The following is a 20,384-nucleotide window of genomic DNA, read 5'->3' as shown; positions in this document are numbered from 1 at the left end:
AGTCTGTTGCTCTGCCGTCAGAGCTATCCCGGATGGGGGACGAAACCAGAATGAGTTGCCTCTGCCTGCCACTGGCTCTGCCTCCACCTGACGTTGGGCTCCCTGATTTCTGACCCACCAGTGCCAATGGGTACCAGCCGCCTCCACCATTAGCTCCTCCTGGGATCCCTGCAGGAGTCAAGATCCTGTTGAGGAGACCCATCTTTTCCTTCAGAAGTGCGACATCTAATATGCTCCTCTCCTCCCTCGTCCCAGGTTGGGTTCTCTTTAACCTCAATGGATGATTTATTTGCCAGAAACGGCAGACCACGGGTGTGTGGAAAAGGGGAGGCACTTTTTTTTGCCAGCCTTGTTTTTGCTGCCTCCGGTGATGCTTCAGTCAGCTGTTTCTAGGTAATGGGGCTTCTGTGAACAAACAGGGTTATTAGAGTTCATTAAGCTGCTTCTCAATCCACTCCTTGCGCCGTTTCCGGGGAATGATGTCGCTGCGGCAGCAAAGGGACTTGGAAAGAGGCAACGGGTCAAAGGTCTCTGAAAGGAAAGAGAAGAAACTCACTCGCTGTAAACCAGGAGTGAATCATTCCAGTCATTTGATTTGATTAAAAAAAAATCAGCCACAGCTCCTGTAAAACTAGGGCAAGGGGAAGCATCACATATTTGAAATAGACTCCTTTGATTGGGACACATTCGTTCAAATGTTCCAAGCTGTCTTGGAAAATCCCCTCGCTGGCTTTGTGGCTGTCGCTATATATAGCGATAGATATAATATTTTTAATTCACAACTGCGGCCAGCTCTTTGGCCTTCGACGAGTCTAGGGACATCCTGCCAGTCTCTATCATGTTCCACCTCCGTCATGCAGCTTGTCTTGCCGGGCCCTCCAGTTAGTTTATCCATATTTAAAGTGGACAGTCACTTCCAGCTGATCAATGGCAAACCCATGCCATCGCTAACCGGCTGTAACTAAATAACAGCCAGTTAATCGCATCACTGAGCTGCTACCAATTTCATGCAAAGAGACAAGTGAGTACTTGAGTGGCTCACATTTTAGAAGAAGATGCACTGAAAGGGAGGAAAAAACACTTGGGCATGTTTCCTTCTGACGTCGGAAAGGTCAGATCTTGGCAGGGTGAATGCTGGAGGCCTCAGAACCTTTGCTATTCTCTTCATCGGTGTGATCTTTATTATTATTATTAAACTGATATACCTCCCTTCAACCAAAGATCTCAGGGCAGTACGGAGAATAAAACACAAAACACAAGGAAATAACTAAACCAAAAATAACAGAACAATAACTTTTTCCCCTTCCCACATTTAGAAGGCTGTACAGTGGTACCTCAGGTTACATACGCTTCAGGTTACAGACTCCGCTAGCCCAGAAATAGTGCTTCAGGTTAAGAACTTTGCTTCAGGATGAGAACAGAAATTGTGCTCTGGCGGCGCGGCAGCAGCAGGAGGCCCCATTAGCTAAAGTGGTGCTTCAGGTTAAGAACAGTTTCAGGTTAAGTACGGACCTCCGGAACGAATTAAGTACTTAACCTGAGGTACCACTGTAGATTGTTGTTGTTTATTGAATTTATATACCGCCCTAAACCCGGAGGTCTCAAGGCAGTTCACAGAAAAGATCACAACATATATAATCAGGATGAAAGCAACAACCCAATAATACCCCCTTCCCAGAAAAGAGCTGCATTTTAAAACGGTAAGGGTAAAGGTAAAGGCACCCCTGACCATTAGGTCTAGTCACGGACCATTATCCAAGAGACTGGGTCCAGTCACGGACGACTCTGGAGTTGCGGCGCTCATCTCACTCTATAGGCCGAGGGAGCCGGCGTTTATCCGCAGCCAGTTTTTCCGGGTCATGTGGCCAGCATGACTAAGCCACTTCTGGCGAACCAGAGCAGCACACAGAAATGTCGTTTACCTTCCCGCTGGAGCGGTACCTATTTATCTACTTGCACTTTGACATGCTTTCGAACTGCTAGGTTGGGAGGAGCTGGGACCGAGCAACGGGAGCTCACCCCGTCGTGGGGATTCGAACCGCCAACCTTCTGATCGGCAAGCCCAAGGCTCTGTGGTGTAGACCACAGCACCACCTGCGTCCCTTTTAAAAGGGTATAGGATGTCAAACAAAGCCTGGGTGAAGAGGAACATTTTTGCCTGGTGCCTAAAGGTGTATAATGAAGGTGCCAGGCAAACGTCCCTGGGGAGAGCATTCCACATACAGGGAGCCATTACAGAAAAGGCCCGTTCTTGTGTTGCCACCCCCAGACCTCTCATGAAGGAAGCACAAGAAAAAGGGCCTCATATGATGAATGCAGAGTCCAGGACAGTTTATATGGGGAGAGGAGGTCCATGAAGTCTTACAAAGATGCAGAGCTTTGCTCATCTCTGCTCCCCTCTATGAGCTTTTATTTAAAGATGGGGGGGCATTCCAAATGGCCATGGCACTCTTCTTCTCTGCCAAAACTCAGCAAGAAGAGGGACATTCCGACCACAACAGAAAGGTGGAGCCCAGTCGGCCGATGTAGCCTTTGGTGGGAGCATCCCCCCAACACTGACCAGGCAACCATTCAGTGAGTGTCAGGATGCTCTCAGCGGCTCACGGCTGGTTGCCCAGGAAAGTGTAAAGACAAGGGAAAGTTTCTTACAGTCCTTTTTATTTCAGACTTTACAGAGAGAGGCTATAGAACCCAGTCTCTTGGATAATGGTGTTGTCCCGAGTGAATCTCCACACAAACACACACACACACGGTCTCTCCCACTTCCTCATTCGCCATCCTCTTATACAGGTGTCACTAAGTGTCCTCTGTCTTTGAGCTCTTTGCTCTCCGACTTCTAAGGCTCGCCGGGTTCTGGGAGATGATGCGTCTGGAATACTTTCCAGTGACAGCATGTCAGCAACCTGCTGCTCTAGCTTGGCCTGCTCCTCCTCTCCCATGATTTCCCAACTATCCCCCTCCCCTGCCTCTGAGCTGTGACCTCCCACAGACCCCTGTTGTAATTCTGAACTGTCTTCCTCTTCCTCCTCCCCAGAAGGGTCAGGATGGGGAGGCAGTCTCCACCACTCCTCCTCCTCTGCCAGTCCCTGACACAGAGAGGCCCAGTGACCCCTCCAGCAGCAGGCAGGGTGGGGATCCCTGCATGGGAGTACCTGACTCGCACCCTCTCAAAATCATGCATTGGTGGCTAAGGTCTCTCTGGCCCTCCCTATGCTATGCCCCTGGTGAAAAGAATAATTTGTCATTCTTTTTATAGATTGAGAATCTTCAGGGGGGCTAAAAACAAGAAAACTATATTCCAGTGGTGGCTTATGCTGAAGGCAGGGAGGCCAAGAGCTGGTGAAACCATGGAGCATGACTGATAAACCCAATTCTGGTCTCCCCCCGCCAGTGTGGTGTAGTGGTTAAGAGCGGTAGTCTCGTAATCTGGGGAACCGGGTTCGCGTCTCCGCTCCTCCACATGCAGCTGCTGGGTGACCTTGGGCCAGTCACACTTCTTTGAAGTCTCTCAGCCCCACTCACCTCACAGAGTGTTTGTTGTGGGGGAGGAAGGGAAAGGAGATTGTTAGCCGCTTTGAGACTCCTTCGGGTAGTGATAAAGCGGGATATCAAATCCAAACTCTTCTTCCTGAGACTAAGGAGAGACTGTGCTACTCAGACCAGTTGTAAGAAAGAAAGAAGGTGGGCAGAAGGACAGATGAGGGTTTCTGGGACAGTTCCCCATTTGACCTACTGGGTCATCCTCAGCTGCTACATTCTGCCCTCCCATTTGTGCCTTGCCTTGTCCAGATGGGAGCCACAGTGTGAGAGAGACACAAGAACATAGCCCTTCCCTTTGGAACAGTTTCAGCGGAGTCTTTGCAGTGCTTAGCTGCAGCCCATGATTTAATATGAATGTTGCACGAGAATCGTAGCTTGAATCACTTCAGTTTGACTCGGAGCTGTTTCAAGAGCCATTATGAGACTGTTAGTCTTTATGTCAGTTTCCAGAAATGTGAAAACTCCTCCAGTCGGTCAAAATGCAAGACTATCTGTTGACAATGTGCGACAGAGGGAGGAGAATGAGCTCTGGCATATTTCATTTCTTCTGTTTGTGTGAATAATCGGCCCTCCTGCTCAGAACAGGATCCTGCCTTGCTTGATCTTTTAAGTGGCAAAAATGTTACAAAAAAGGAAAACGGGATCGTGAACAGGAGCAACAGGGTGCGTCATGTGAAATTTCAGCGAGAGAATGGTTTTTAAAAAAGAAAAGTGTTGGACAAGATTCACAGTGAGATTCCAAAGTCTGCAACTTGGATATTTTCCAACGTGGCCTTCAGTGTACCTCCAGCTGATTACCTTTATTTAAGAATTGGCAAATCTGTCCATTTTTGTTTTTCCAGTCTTGTTTATTTATATTGTCGTGAGTTGTGGGTACCAGGGTTTGAGGGTGCCAAATCCCTGGGTCTGATAGGTGTTAGAATTGAATCGGTGCTTGGAGTGTTAAAAAGGTTGCCAGGCACTGAATTTAGCAAAGTGTTAACATACAGGGCAAGTCAACTTGCTGTGTTCAGGAAATTGCCTGGGAGATCAAGCCAGTCACCAAAGACAAAGGAAAGGCCATTGGAAAAGTCAGAGGGAGGGGACTCTGTTCCAGACAAATATGGGAGGCCCCCACCCCACCCCACCCCTGAGCTCTGAGACAGCTAGCTGAGAAAAAGAAAAGCAGAGTTAAGGATTGCAATCACAGCAATGTGACACCAGCTTTAAAAAAGTGGCCGTCTGTAAAAGTCAGCAAGCTGCAGAGAGTCAGTACCATGGCTGGTGACAATCTGAATAACAGGCTGCAGCTATGGGAGAAGCAAGACTCTCTTGGACTGTTATGCTGGGAGCTCCTCCATCGCAGCCTCAGGTTGTATGTATGTGCCGATAAACCATATATCATAAGGACACCACAGTCTCTGCTGTGTCTCAATTTCCAAAAAGAAACACAGACTCTGGGTCAGCACTCCTGGGATGTTGCAATACTTATACAACTCCTTCATATGCCACCAGCTCCTGTACAATGCATTCAATAAAACATGGTAAAAACCATACAAAATAATTGTCGCAGAAGTTTAAGGCTTGTCAGCATAAAAAGGTCTTCCAGAGAAACCCAAAAGTCAATAGGGAGGGTTCCTGCTTTATCTCTGCAAAGAGAGCGTTCCTTTGCTTGGGAGTGTTGGCATTTCAGGCTTGGCTCCTGCTTAAAGCTGGCTGGATCTGTGCAACACAGGGGATGTCTAATAGCGCTCCTCTGGATCATCTCAGTGATCAAAGAAGCCGGGATGTATGAGGAACGACTGAAGGAGCTGGGTATGGTTTAACCTGAAAAATAGGAGACAGAGAGGAGTTATGATGTTGTTGTTGTTTAATCGTTTAGTCGTGTCCGACTCTTCGTGACCCCATGGACCAGAGCACGCCAGGCACTCCTGTCTTCCACTGCCTCCCGCAGTTTGGTCAAACTCATGCTGGTAGCTTCGCGAACACTGTCCAACCATCTCGTCCTCTGTCGTCCCCTTCTCCTTGTGCCCTCCATCTTTCCCAACATCAGGGTCTTTTCCAGGGAGTCTTCTCTTCTCGTGAGGTGGCCAAAGTATTGGAGCCTCAGCTTCACGATCCATACATCACTACTGGGAAAACCATAGCTTTTACTATACGGACCTTTGTTGGCAAGGTTATGATAGCCATCTTCAAATATCTCAAGGGCTGACACATGGAAGAGGGGAACAAGCTTGTTTTCTGGTGCTCTGGAGAGTAGGACTTGAACCAATGGCTTCAGGTTACAAGAAGGAGATTCCGACTAAACACCAGGAAGAACTTTCTGACAGGAAGAGCTGTTTGACAGTGGAACGGACTCCCTCAGAAGCTTGTGGACTCTCCTTCCTTGGAGGTTTTTAAACAGAGGTTGGCTGGCCATCTGTCACGGATGCTATAGCTAAGATTCCTGCATTGCAGGGGATTGGACTAGATGACCCTTGGGTCCCTTCCAACTCTACAATTTTGTGATTCTATGAAACTGGGATAAAAGTTCTCAGGTGGCCCTTGAGGTATGCCAGATATGAGTTTTTCAGGGCCTTGTACAGTGGTACCTCAGTTTACAGACACTTCAGGTTACAGTCTCCACTAACCCAGAAATAGTACCTGGGGTTAAGAATTTTGCTTCAGGACGGGAACAGAAATCACATAGCAGTGGTGTGGCAGCAGTGGGATGCCCCATTGGCTAAAGTGGTACCTTAGGTTAAGAACAGTTTCAGGTTAAGAACAGAACTCCAGAATTAATTAAGTTCTTAACCCAAGGTACCACTGTACAGTGGAACCTCTACTCACGACCACAATCCATTCCGGAGGCCCGTCCTTATGGCAAAACGGGTCGCTGGTAGAAGCGCCGTTGTGCGCAGGCACATTCGGTGGCAGCCCACTTCTGCACATGTGCAGACGGTGGCAGCTGCTTCTGTGCGTGCACGAATTGCGGCAAACTCAGTGTTTACTTCTGAGTTTGCCGCTGTCACAACTTGGAACGGGCCTAAGTAGAGCGGGATGTAAGTAGAGGTTCTACTGTATTACCACAAGAGCCGTGAAGCTGGCCTGGAAGCATATGTGCCGTCAGCGCAGATGTTTTTAGCTGAGTTGTTGCAAGCTGCTGGCACTCTTCCCCCATCAGGAGTCTCGCCACTGCATTCTGCATCAGCTGAAACTTTGTGCTCAGTGTTGATCACATTGCACCAATCCAGTAACCAGTGCATGGACTTGCAGTGCCCAGGTTATCATCATTCAGTTCACCCCATTTCTGCACCAATGTTTGCAATATATATATATATTGTCAGAAAAACACATTTGCATTTCCATGCACATTCTGCTCATATGCACAAGAGCAGCTTTTCTTTCCGTTCGCATTGCTCTGCAAAGATGCATTGTGAGCTAGCCCAAGCTCCGTCGTGAATTTGCACCTCTTTCCTTGGCTTCCCTGGCTATTATAGATTACAATCACTCTGGGCACAGCCCGTGTCACCTTTCTGTCCTGCACATTCACAGAATGCTGTCGGCACTAAATAAATATTAAACATAAGTGGTAAAACCTCTGCAGGACCATTTAATTTCTTTCGGGATCCATCATTGCCATCTAGTGGAACAAGTTATTATTTCTTCCAAGGGTACCAAAATAGATAATTTTCAGTCTGTTTGGCAGGATGGAAACACGAATGCAGAGACTACAATGAAACAGCAGTAAATTTATGAAACCAGACTTCATAAGGATTAAGTATACAGTGGTACCTTGGTTCTCAAACTTAATCCGTTCCGGAAGTCTATTCCAAAACCAAAACGTTCCAAAACCAAGGCGTGCTTTCCCATAGAAAGTAATGCAAAATGGATTAATCTGTTCCAGACTTTTAAAAACAACCCCTAAAACAGCAATTTAACTTGAATTTTACTATCTACCGAGACCATTGATCCATAAAATGAAAGCAATAAACAATGTACTGCAGTCATACAATCAATCAATCAATCAGTAGCTGAACTGGGTTCCACACAGTCACAAAAACAAAACAAAAAGAGCCGCAAAAACAAAAACGCGAAATAAATAGCAAAAACAGACAGACCGCAGCGTAACACTCAAAATGGAAGTTTCAAACTCAAATAAGAAGTGTAACACTCAAAACGAAGCATGTTTGGCTTCCGGAAAAAGTTCACAAACAGGAACACTTACTTCCAGGTTTGCACTGTTTGTGTTCCAAGTTGTTTGAGTACCAAGGCATTTGAGAACCAGAGTACCACTGTACTAGATTTGGACCTGGTTTCATAATCAGAAAGAATAAGTCAAAGTTGTCTGCTTTCCAAACTTTGAGTGACAGGTACCCCATTGAAATTATTATTTTTTATCAGACGCCTTATTTTGCAAAATTGGATCTTCCAACTTTGACATTGTGCTTTTCAGTCTATCGATCTGATGGGTGTAGGACTACAGATTCCAATATTCAATGAAGATGGATTTATTTATAAGATGTGTTTATTTATTTTAATCTTTGGCTGCCCCCACTGTGTTCAAAGTAGGGAGGAATATAGCATCCAGGATTTTGCAAGTAGCACCACAGATGCTAAGCCCAATTGTATCACACTTAGCACCGTAGCTCAAGAGATAAGATTTGGGTCTGTTGTGCTAGACACTTGGCTGACTGGGTCGATGTTTTGAGTTACAGACTCCGCTAACCTGGAAGTAGAACCTCAGGTTAAGAACTTTACCTCAGGATGAGAACAGAAATTGTGTGGCGGGAGTGGGAGGCCCCATTAGCTAAAGTGGTACCTCAGGTTAAGAACGGTTTCAGGTTAAGAACGGACCTCCAGAACGAATTAAGTTCGTAGCCAGAGGTACCACTGTATTATAAAGGATGCAGAAGGAAATGATGAACAATAGGACCTACAAAGGGGAGGATGGAAGTCCAGGAGATTCCTTGGAATCTTGTTTTTATGCTGCATGTTGGATATGTGATTGTAAAACTTTAATCTGAAAAACCAAATAAATAAACTTATAAAAGTAAATATAAAAACCAATATCTTTTTGCAGATCGGTACCGTCACAAGTATGTTCACCTTCACATCGTAGGTTGCACACCTCTGCTGCAAATTCCAGCCTGCACAGGAGTCCCCGCCTCCAGAACCAGCTGAGCCGGGGCTGGGGTCTGAGCCTGAAGGGTCCTCACCTGTGCTGGATTCTCAGGTGCAGGCACCAGCTGAGTCTCCTCTGGCTCCTGAGGTGATGGAGGACCCATTGCCTGCAGGTGCTCCACTCTCAGCCCCGTCAGGGGAAGCTGAGGTTGCCTCTGGGTCCAGTAACCCTCCAGCCTCTCCTGAGCTGCAGAGGCTCAGAGCAGAGAGGCGTAGGGAACTAAGTTCCCACAGGAGGACTGCTTGCCTCCAGACCAGGAGAGGTGAGTCACCTGTGGACCAGGGTTGCCCTATGCCTCAGGGCAGATAAAAGCCAGTCAGCCCCAGTCCCAGGTTGCGGGAGCAACGTTGGTGGTAGTCTGTTCCTGCCTGCACCCTGTCCTGCTCTTCTGCCAGAGTTCCAGACCTCACCCGACTCCCTGCCTTGGACCCCGCTTCAGCTTTGAAGGACAGCTTCCATACCGCACCATCGACCTCGGACTGGACTCGGACCTCGCCTCTTGGCAGCCCCCAGGACCAGCACACCAGCCCTCTCACCGCCTTCCCAAAGTTGGGTAAGGGATTCACCAGGTTTGGGGAAAGAGGAACGAGGGCTCCGGTAGAGTCCTAGAGACCTTCCGCCTCCTTCTCAATGCTGGGCAAATGCTAACTAGACTTTGGGAAGGAAGCAGAAAGGCACGCCCCTGGCCCCTGCACCCTGTGCAGTGGAATCAGTCGCGCTTCCCCAATGACTCTGTCGACATGCAGAGGGCAGGGAGGCCAGCAGCAGAGGGCAGGGAGGCCAGTGGTGCCGTCTCCTTCCATCAGCCCGTGCTCCGAAATACATCAGCGACCTGAGCTTCAAAAGCCAGGGCACGCTATCAGCAGAGTGAACTGCGCACGCAGAATAGGCCTAGCCCCTAGCCCCTAGCCCCTAGCCCCTAGCCCCTAGCCCCTAGCCCCTAGCCCCTAGCCCCTGACCCTTGACCCTTGACGCTCAACCCCTGACCCCTAACCCCTAACCCTTAACCCTTAACCTCTAACCCCTAACCAACGGAAGTTCCCAGCACACTGTGCTGGAATGTAAACTGACATTTGACACACAACAATTCCACATGCCTGTTCCTTAAGGTGGAATGGAAATGTCAGAATAGGCCTAGCCCCTAGCCCCTAGCCCCTAGCCCCTAGCCCCTAGCCCCTAGCCCTAGGTCCTAGCCATTAACCCTTAACCCTTAACCCCTAACCCCTAACCCCTAACCCCATGACCCCGGACCCCTGACCCCTGACCCCCGGACCCCTGACCCCTAACCCCTAACCAACGGAAGTTCCCAGCATACTGTGCTGGAATGTAAACTGACATGTGACACACAACAATTCCACATGCATGTTCCTTAAGGTGGAATGGAAATGTCAGAATAGGCCTAGCCCCTAGCCCTTTACCCTTAACCCTTAACCCTTAACCCCTGACCCCTGACCCTCAACCCTTGACCCTGATGCCTGAACTTTGACCCTTGACCCCTGACCCCCTGAACTTTGACCCTTGACCCCTGACCCCTGAACTTTGACCCTTAACCCGTGACCCCTCACCCCTGAACTTTGACCCCTGACCCCTAACCCCTAATTCCTAACCAACGGAAGTTCCCAGCATACTGTGCTGGAATGTAAACTGACATGTGACACACAACAATTCCACATGCATGTTCCTTAAGGTGGAATAGAAATGTAAGAATAGGCCTAGCTCCTAGCCCCTAGCCCTTTACCCCTTTACCCTTAACCCTTAACCCTTAACCCCTGACCCCTGACCCCTGACCCTCGACCCTTAACCCCTGACCCTCGACCCTGACTCCTGAACTTTGACCCTTGACCCTGACCCTCCTGGCCCCTGGCCCTTGACCCATGACCCATGACCCTTGACCCTTGAGTCCCTACTCCTGAACTTTGACCCTGGACCCTTGACCCCTGACCCCTGAACTTTGACCCATGACCCATGACCCTTGACCCCTGAACTTTGACCCTTGACCCCTGAACTTTGACCCTTGACCCCTGACCCTTTGAACTTTGATCCATGACCCTTGACCCTGACCCCTGAACTTTGACCCTTGACCCCTGACCCCTGAACTTTGACCCTTGACCCCTGAACTTTGACCCTTGACCCCTGACCCTTGAACTTTGACCCTTGACCCCGGGGCTTTGACCCTTGAACCCTGACCCCTGAACTTTGACCCCTGACCCCCTGAACTTTGACCCTTGACCCCTGACCCCTGACCCCCTGAACTTTGACCCCTGACCCCTAACCCCTAATCCCTAACCAACAGAAGTTCCCAGCATACTGTGCTGGAATGTAAACTGACATGTGACACACAACAATTCCACATGCATGTTCCTTAAGGTGGAATGGAAATGTCAGAATAGGCCTAGCCCCTAGCCCCTAGCCCTTTACCCCTTTACCCTTAACCCCTGACCCCTGACCCCTGACCCTCAACCCTCGACCCTGACTCCTGAACTTTGACCCTTGAGCCCTGAGCCCTGACCCCCTGAACTTTGACCCTTGACCCCTGACCCTTGACCCCTGACCCCTGAACTTTGACCCTTGACCCCTGAACTTTGACCCTTGACCCCTGAACTTTGACCCTTGACCCCTGAACTTTGACCCTTGGACCCTGACCTCTGAACTTTGACCCCTGACCCCTGAACTTTGACCTTTGACCCTTGACCCCTTGACCCCTGACCCCTGAACTTTGACCCCTGAACTTTGACCCCTGACCCCTAACCCCTAACCCCTAACCAACAGAAGTTCCCAGCATACTGTGCTGGAATGTAAACTGACATGTGACACACAACAATTCCACATGCATGTTCCTTAAGGTGGAATGGAAATGTCAGAATAGGCCTAGCCCCTAGCCCTTTACCCCTTTACCCTTAACCCTTAACCCCTGACCCCTGACCCTCAACCCTGACTCCTGAACTTTGACCCTTTACCCTGACCCTCCTGGCCCCTGGCCCCTGGCCCATGACCCATGACCCTTGACCCTTTGACCCCTACTCCTGAACTTTGACCCTTGACCCCCTACTCCTGAACTTTGACCCTTGACCCCTGACCCCTGAACTTTGACCCTTGACCCTTGACACCCTGACCCTTGACCCTTGACCCCTGAATTTTGACCCTTGACCCTGACCCCTGAACTTTGATCCTTGACCCCCTGACCCCTGAACTTTGACCCTTCAACTTTGACCCTTGACCCCTTGACCCCCTGAACTTTGACCCTTGAACCCTGACCCCTGAACTTTGACCCTTGACCCCTGACCCCTGAACTTTGACCCTTGACCCTGACCCCTGAACTTTGACCCTTGACCCTTGACCCCTGACCCCTGAACTTTGACCCCTGACCCCTAACCCCTAATCCCTAACCAACAGAAGTTCCCAGCATACTGTGCTGGAATGTAAACTGACATGTGACACACAACAATTCCACATGCATGTTCCTTAAGGTGGAATGGAAATGTCAGAATAGGCCTAGCCCCTAGCCCCTAGCCCTTTACCCCTTTACCCTTAACCCTTAACCCCTGACCCCTGACCCTCGACCCTGACTCCTGAACTTTGACCCTTGACCCTGACCCTCCTGGCCCCTGGCCCTTGACCCATGACCCATGACCCTTGACCCTTGACCCTTGACCCCTGACCCTTGAACTTTGACCCTTGACCCTGGACCCATGACCCCTGAACTTTGACCCCTGACCCTGACCCCTGAACTTTGACCCCTGACCCCTAATCCCTAACCAGCGGAAGTTCCCAGCATACTGTGCTGGAATGTAAACTGACATGTGACACACAACAATTCCACATGCATGTTCCTTAAGGTGGAATGGAAATGTCAGAATAGGCCTAGCCCCTAGCCCCTAGCCCTTTACCCCTTAACCCTTAACCCCTGACCCCTGACCCTCAACCCTCGACCCTGACTCCTGAACTTTGACCCTTGACCCCTGAGCCCTGACCCCCCCTGAACTTTAACCCTTGACCCTTGACCCCCGACCCCTGACCCCCTGACCCTGACCCCTGCTTTGACCCCTGACCTCTGACCCCCCTGACCCTTGACCCCTGACCCCCTGAACTTTGACCTTTGACCCTTGACCCCCTGACCCCTAACTTTGACCCTTGACCCCTGACCACTAACCCCTAACCCCTAACCCTTAACCCTTAACCCCTGAACCCTGAACCCTGAACCCTGACCCTTGACCCCTAACCCCTAACCCCTAACCCCTGACCCTTAACCCCTAACCCTTAACCCCTAACCAACGGAAGTTCCCAGTATACTGTGCTGGAATGTAAACTGACATGTGACACACAACAATTCCACATGCCTGTTCCTTAAGGTGGAATGGAAATGTCAGAATAGGCCTAGCCCCTAGCCTCTAGCCCTTAACCCTTACCCCCTGACCCTTGACCCCCTGACCCCCTGAACTTTGACCCTTGACCCATGACCCTCGACCCTTGACCCCTTGAACTTTGATACTTGACCTTTGACCCCCTGACCCCTGACCCCTAACCCTAAACCCCAAACCCTTAACCCCTAACCCTTAACTCCTAACCGGTAACCAACGGAAGTTCCCAGCATACTGTGTTGGAATGTAAACTGACATGTGACACACAACAATTCCACATGCCTGTTCCTTAAGGTGGAATGGAAATGTCAACAAACTCCCCACATTAACTGGGGGGGGCTTTTGCATGGTCAAATGCACCCCCCACCCCAAGACTATGAGATTCCCGACAAGGTAGCCTGGCTTCGCCTCTCCCCCACCGCCTGAGCTTGGTACCTGGAGGTTCCCACCTAGCCTCGACAATTAACCAATCCCGGCTGGGGGGGTGTTTCCAGGGGAGTTGGTCAGGTAGAGTTAGGACCGCCCCACACTCACAATAGAAGGTGTAGTTTGCCTGTTAGTCCTCAGTTGGCTCCAGATCTTCCCCCACCCTGCCCTTCCTCAGTTTATGCCTTCTTTTGCAGTTTAAACTTCTTCTTTACAGTTATGTGGGCTGCTGCGCTCTTTGGTGGTTGCTGTTGAGGGACCAGAAAGGAATTTCCCTGCATTGGCAGGTTTCGCCTTCCTCATAGCACCTGGACCGTCTAGAGGAACTGGGGGGCACTGTTATACAGTGGTTCTGCTCCTTCCTCCTGGGCCATGTCCAGAAAGTTTTGCTACAGAGTTTTTTGGGAGGGGGCAGGGAGGCAGAACTTGACATGAGGATGCTGAGACAGCTTCATGTTACTCACAGTACACGGTTTGGCCCTTAAATGAAGCACACCGATAGCATTGTAACTGTTGCTTACATGCGTATTCGGCAGGAGTGATGGGGGAGAAAATCAGTTCACAATTTAGCGTGAAACCTTTCTAATACACACTTCCCAAAATATGCAAACAGGAAATTTCCGTTTTTCAATTTCTATTCTTCTAAGGGCTCTGCTTTAACTGTTCCAGACCCCAATGTGTGGGAAAGAGGCTTCACACATGCAACTTGTACATGTCAGATCAATAGGTAGTCAGCCAATTGATCTCCAAGCACTAGTTAGTCCCATACCCTCCAACAGTCCTCCGATGAAAATAGGGACATCATATTCCATATCCTCCAACATTTCTCCGATGAAAATAGGGATGTCCTATTCCATATCCTCAGGTGTTTCTCCGATGATAATAGGGACGTCCTATTCCATATCCTCCAACATTTCTCCATTGAAAAGAGGGACATCCTACCACCCCCTCCAACATTCCTCCAATGAAACTAGGGATGTCCTAAGGAAAAGCGGGACATTCCAGGACCAAATCAGAAACTGGGGCAGCTTCTGTGAATCTGGGACTATTCTTGGAAAATAGGGACACATGGATGGTCTGTAGCCCACATTTTGGTTGTCTGAACAGGCCTCATATTTCTTATGTAGAAAGGTAACAAGCTATTCACTGAAGTGTTTAAGAGACATCTGGGGGAAATCTAGCTATGTGCTTTCCTCTGAAATAACAGAATGCAGATAACTTGGGAGCATGCATGTCCCTACTTACAGTCTGACATCTCATGAGACGTTTGGGGGAAGGTGTCATGTCATCGTGCTCTGAAGATTATCCGCACGAATCAGATGTCTGAGAGCATCTTCGGAGTGCAAAATGAAGTGTCCTTCATGACCGTGAACAATTCCTACTGACAAAGTACATTCAAATGCAGTTGCCCATAATAATGATGCATTTTGAGACTCTGCTCAAGCCCTACTGAGGTGAAGATAGTGACACTCAAACAGGTTTGCTCCCAATGAGAAAACGGGACAGATTAATAGGGTTTGTTTTGTTTTTTAATCTTTCTGGAAGGAAAAGGACATCAGGATAGGAGAAACGGGAAGGTTTTGTTGGCATGATCTCTTCCATTTAAAATTAAAAAACTTACAAGCTCTACTATAGAACAGACTAGATGAACTATAGGGTTAAAAGAGTGGTGGTGGTGGTGTTTAGTCGTTTAGTCGTGTCGGACTCTTCGTGACCCCATGGACCAGACCACGCCAGGCACTCCTGTCTTCCACTGCCTCCCGCAGTTTGGTCAAACTCATGCTGATACCTTCGAGAACACTGTCCAACCATCTCATCCTCTGTCGTCCCCTTCTCCTTGTGCCCTCCATCTTTCCCAACATCAGGGTCTTTTCCAAGGAATCTTCTCTTCTCAAGAGGTGGCCAAATTATTGGAGACTCAGCTTCAGGATCTGTCCTTCCAGTGAGCACTCAGAGCTGATTTCCTTCAGAATGGATAGGTTTGATCTTCTTGCAGTCCATGGGACTCTCAAGAGTCTCCTCCAGCACCATAATTCAAAAGCATCAATTCTTCGGCGATCAGCCTTCTTTATGGTCCAGCTCTCCTTCATGGATCACTGCCTTGCCATGGTGAAGGGGCTTGAATAACTCAGAGAAGCTATGAGCTATGCCGTGAAGGGCCACCCAAGGTCATAGACAGGTCATAGTGGAGAGTTTTGACCAAACGTGATCCACCTGGAGCAGGAACCGGCAAGCCACTCCAGTATCCCTGCCAAGAAAACTCCATGGACAAAGACAACAGGCATATAAAAGAGTGGTAGATAAAAAAACAGCAACTGGTTTTGCACTCCAGGCCACTGAGGCCACCTGAGCCTTGAGCGACTTCCCAGCCCTTTTCGCACGGAGTTGCTGTTTTCCCCCTTCTGCTGTAGAAGAAGAAGAGTTTGGATTTGATATCCCGCTTTATCACTACCCTAAGGAGTCTCAAAGCGGCTAACAATCTCCTTTCCCTTCCTCCCCCACAACAAACACTCTGTGAAGTGAGTGAGGCTGAGAGACTTCAAAGAAGTGTGACTAGCCCAAGGTCACCCAGCAGCTGCCTGTGGAGGAGCAGGGAAGCGAACCCTGTTCACCAGATTATGAGTCTACCACTCTTAACCACTACACCACACTTGCTCTGTACCCTATCTTTTATCTATCAAATTGTAACCACAATATTATTTGGGGGTGCATGGGGGAGAGCTAACTGTGCAAGGTTCTTCCTTCAGACCTTCCACCCACTGTTGAAAGTTGAGGGGTAAAGCCCACACAGAGTGTGTGACCATGTGGGGGCTGGGGAGGTTTGCATGGCTAGTTTCTAAATTATACATACATACATACATGGGACACGGGTGGTGCTGTGGGTTAAACCACAGAGCCTAGGACTTGCCGATCAGAAGGTCAGCGGATCAAATCCCCGTGACGGGGTGAGCTCCCGTTGCTCAGTCCCTGCTTCTGCCAACCTAGCAGTTTGAAAGTACATCAAAGTGCAAGTAGATAAATATGTACCTCTCCAGTGGGAAGGTAAACAGCGTTTCCATGCACTGCTCTGGTTCTCCAGAAGCGGCTTAGTCATGCTGGCCACATGACCCGGAAGCTGTAGACTGGCTCCCTCAGCCAGTAAAGCGAGATGAGCGCCACAACCCCAGAGTTGTCCACGACTGGACCTAATGGTCAGGGGTCCCTTTACCTTTACATGCATACATACATACATATATACATACATACATACATACATACCCCACCCATCTGAACTGGGTTTCCCCAGCCACTCTGGGCAGCTCCCAACAGAATATGAAAAACATCAAACATTAAAAACTTCCCTAAACAGGGCTGCCTTCAGACGTCTTCTAAAAGTCTGATAGTTGTTTATTTCCTTGACATTTGATGGGAGGGCGTTCCACAGGGCGGGCAGCACCACCAAGAAGGCCCTCTGCCTGGTTCCCTGCAACCTCACTTCTCGCAGTGAGGGAACCACCAGAAGGCCCTCGGAGCTGGACTTCAATGTCTGGGCTGAACAATGAGGGTAGAGACGCTCCTTCAGGTATACAGGGCCAAAGACATTTAGGGCTTTAAAGCTCAACACTTTGAATTGTGCTCGGAAACGTACTGGGAGCCAGTGTAGGTCTTTCAGGACCAGTTTGATATGGTCTCTGTAGCCACTCCCAGTCCCCAGTCTACCTGCCGCATTCTGGATTAATTGTAGTTTCCGGGTCACCTTCAAAGGTGCCCCCACGTAGAGTGCATTGCAGTAGTCCAAGTGGGAGATAACTAGAGCATGCTAGTTATAATAGGCATGATGGTTTTGAACTCTTGGGTTTCAGAGCTCATCTCGCTTTATTGGCCGAAGGAGCCGGCGTACAGCTTCCAGGTCATGTGGCCAGCATGACTAAGCCGCTTCTGGTGAACCAGAGCAGCACACGGAAACGCCGTTTACCTTCCCGCCGGAGCGGTGCCTATTTATCTACTTGCATTTTGACGTGCTTTCGAACTGCTAGGTTGGCAGGAGCAGGGACCGAGCAACAGGAGCTCACCCCGTCACGGGATTCAAACCACCAACCTTCTGATCGGCAAGCCCAAGGCTCTGTGGTTTAACCCACAGTGCCACCTGTGCCCCATGCATATAGTAGCAAGCAAAACCCAAGACTGTTTTGCCACGCAAAAATGATTATCCATTTTATAAATTCCCGAGGAACGTTTGTAGCCTTGATATTTATGTTGCATACTCATTTCTAGTAAACACAGAATTAACATTCATTCAATTACTTATCTGTATAATGAGACTTAACATTCTTTCCGGGATCTATAGTTCTTAAGGCATTTTATCTCAGCAGGTTTCTGTGCTTTTTCTTGCTAGGGCAACACTAATTTCCAGAAAGCCATCAAAACAAATTATGCCAAGATTTATCGGCCAGTCTGCCGTGGGTATGCAGAATTAGATCATCTATCACCATCCTCAAAACGCAGCATTATGCATGCGTTTGCCAACTTCGCAGCAGATGGGTTAGTTTTCCTAAGCTATGGATACAATTTTCCATTATATGCACACACCCTGTGTGACATCTAATTACAGGATAAAAATTACTCCGGATTCCTAAAAGCACAAATCCAAGCAAGCCAGTTTGCATTGGCAAAAGAATGCAGTGCCCCTTCAAAGGTTAATGTCATAATGAAAACGCAGTAGGAATCTGGCTGAGTGATTTCTGCAGCCTTCCTAGACGGCATCATGCAGGTTGGTTTTTCCTTGCGTATTTTAACCGCCCTCTTGTACACAGAATCGAAGAAGAAGAAGAAGAAGAAGAAGAAGAAGAAGAAGAAGAAGAAGAAGAAGAGAGCGGGTTGGGGGGAAGAGCGAAAGGATTGCCCAAGAGTCAAGTGACGATTCTTAATCTGCGTGAGAAAATAATCGGCATTAACTAAGCCAGTGTCAAATACACGGGGTTCTCCATAGGATTGGGAATGTGATCCTTTAAACACGTGTGGAATGCTAAGGGGGCAAGTCAGTTTTTCTTTTTAGGGGGGTGGTTAACGGCTGACTGTTTGGTGTGTGCCTTATTTTGAGTTTTCTTACCCAACTTGTGAGAGTAGGAAGCAAATCCGTCAAATGAACTAATAAATAAACTTATAGTAGCAGCAAAAGTAGATCTGTTAGAGCCGTGGTTCTCAATGGCACACGCCCCACAGGGGGGCAATTTAGTTTTTAAGGGGGGCGATTCGAGAATGAGTTGTTAACAGTGAATGGCCTTTTAGGCTTCCTCCACGTGAATAGGAGTTCACTTTTTGAATAATAAGAATTATATGTTAATGGGGGGGCGGTTCAGGATTTTAGAGATACAGTGGTACCTCAGGTTACATACGCTTCAGGTTACATACGCTTCAGGTTACAAACTTCACTAAGCCAGAAATAGTGCTTCAGGTTAAGAACTTTGCTTCAGGATAAGAACAGAAATTGGGCTCTGGCGGCACGGTGGCAGCAGGAGGCCCCATTAGCTAAAGTGGTACTTCAGATTAAGAACAGTTTCAGGTTAAGTACGGACCTCCGGAACGAATTAAGTACTTAACCCGAGGTACCACTGTACTTAGCTGGGACATGACCAAAAAAATGTTGGGAACCACTGTGTTAGAGCAAGTGGGGTCTACTGGGGGCCCACAACTCCCAGTCTGCCTGTACCCAGCTCACATTTGCCGGCTTTCATACTTACCATGGTGCTAGCTGTCAACCTCCTTAATCTCAGTGTTGTTGCCCTTGTAGAATTTAGCAAGAAGGAGGATTGGGGGGGGGAATTGCACTTTATTGGGTCTACTTGCCATTCCCTCTGGCGCCACCTACTGTTGGCCTCCCAGCTTTCCATCCTACCATTCCCAATGAGCACCAGCCACCACTGTTCAGCGGGAGAAGTTGCTGCCATTGTGTTGCCCACCTTTCCAGCTCCTATTCTCATCTTCCTCCCTGATGTCAGGGGCCAGGCAGAGGAGGAGGAGTGGCGGAGACCACCTCCCCAGCCTGACCCATCCAGGGAGGAGGAAGAGGGAGACAGCCTAGATTTACAACAGGGGTTTGCAGGAGGTCACAGCGCAGAGGCGGATGAGGGGGAAAGTTGGGAAATCATGGGAGAGCTGGAACAACCCCCAGTTGACACGTTATCATTAGAAAGCATTCCTGATCCTCCATCTCCCAGAACCCGGCGAGCCTTAAAAGTAGGAGAGCAAAGAGCTCAAAGACAGAGGGAATGTAGCAGCACCCATAGAGGAGACGATGAGAATGATGAATGAGGAAGTGGGAGGGAAGGGGATGGAGATTCACTTGGGACAATGCCATTATCCAAGAGGCTGGGTTCCATAGCCTCTCTCTGTAAAGTTTGAAATAAAAAAGGACTGCAAGAAACTTTCCCTCGTTTTTATACTTTCCTGGGCAACCAGCCAGGAGCTGCTGACAGCATCCTGACACCCATTTGCTATGAAGAAAATCTTAAGTCCCAGTTTGGTGGAGGACGGAGAGTTGTGAAGCCTGGGAAGGAATGAAGTGGAAGGCTTAAAGGCAGCCACCTGTGCATTTAGCTGATAAAGGAAGGGGTCATCTGCGTTGCTGCCATCCCTGTTGCCAGCAAAGAGAATCACACCTTGACTCAATTACAGTTTGGGGGTTTCCCCCCCTCAACCCATAAAACGGTGTCAAAGAGCCATGAAATACCGTGGGGAAGGCGGGCAGCTGGCATCCTCTCAAAACGGAGTCCTCAGCTAAAATATTGTAGCCTCTTAAGGCTTCCTTGGCACAGCAATAAAGGAAGCGCTGCAACAGAGAAGCGACGGTCAAAGAAACGTTGCCATCAATTATTCACATCATAAAATCTAATGGTACATAGAAGACGGGGCATTTTGTAAGATGAGGAGGAGGGAGA

This window comes from Podarcis raffonei, chromosome 10 (genome assembly GCF_027172205.1).
Source record: "Podarcis raffonei isolate rPodRaf1 chromosome 10, rPodRaf1.pri, whole genome shotgun sequence".
Taxonomy (NCBI): domain Eukaryota; kingdom Metazoa; phylum Chordata; class Lepidosauria; order Squamata; family Lacertidae; genus Podarcis; species Podarcis raffonei.
This window is presented reverse-complemented; position numbering follows the sequence as displayed.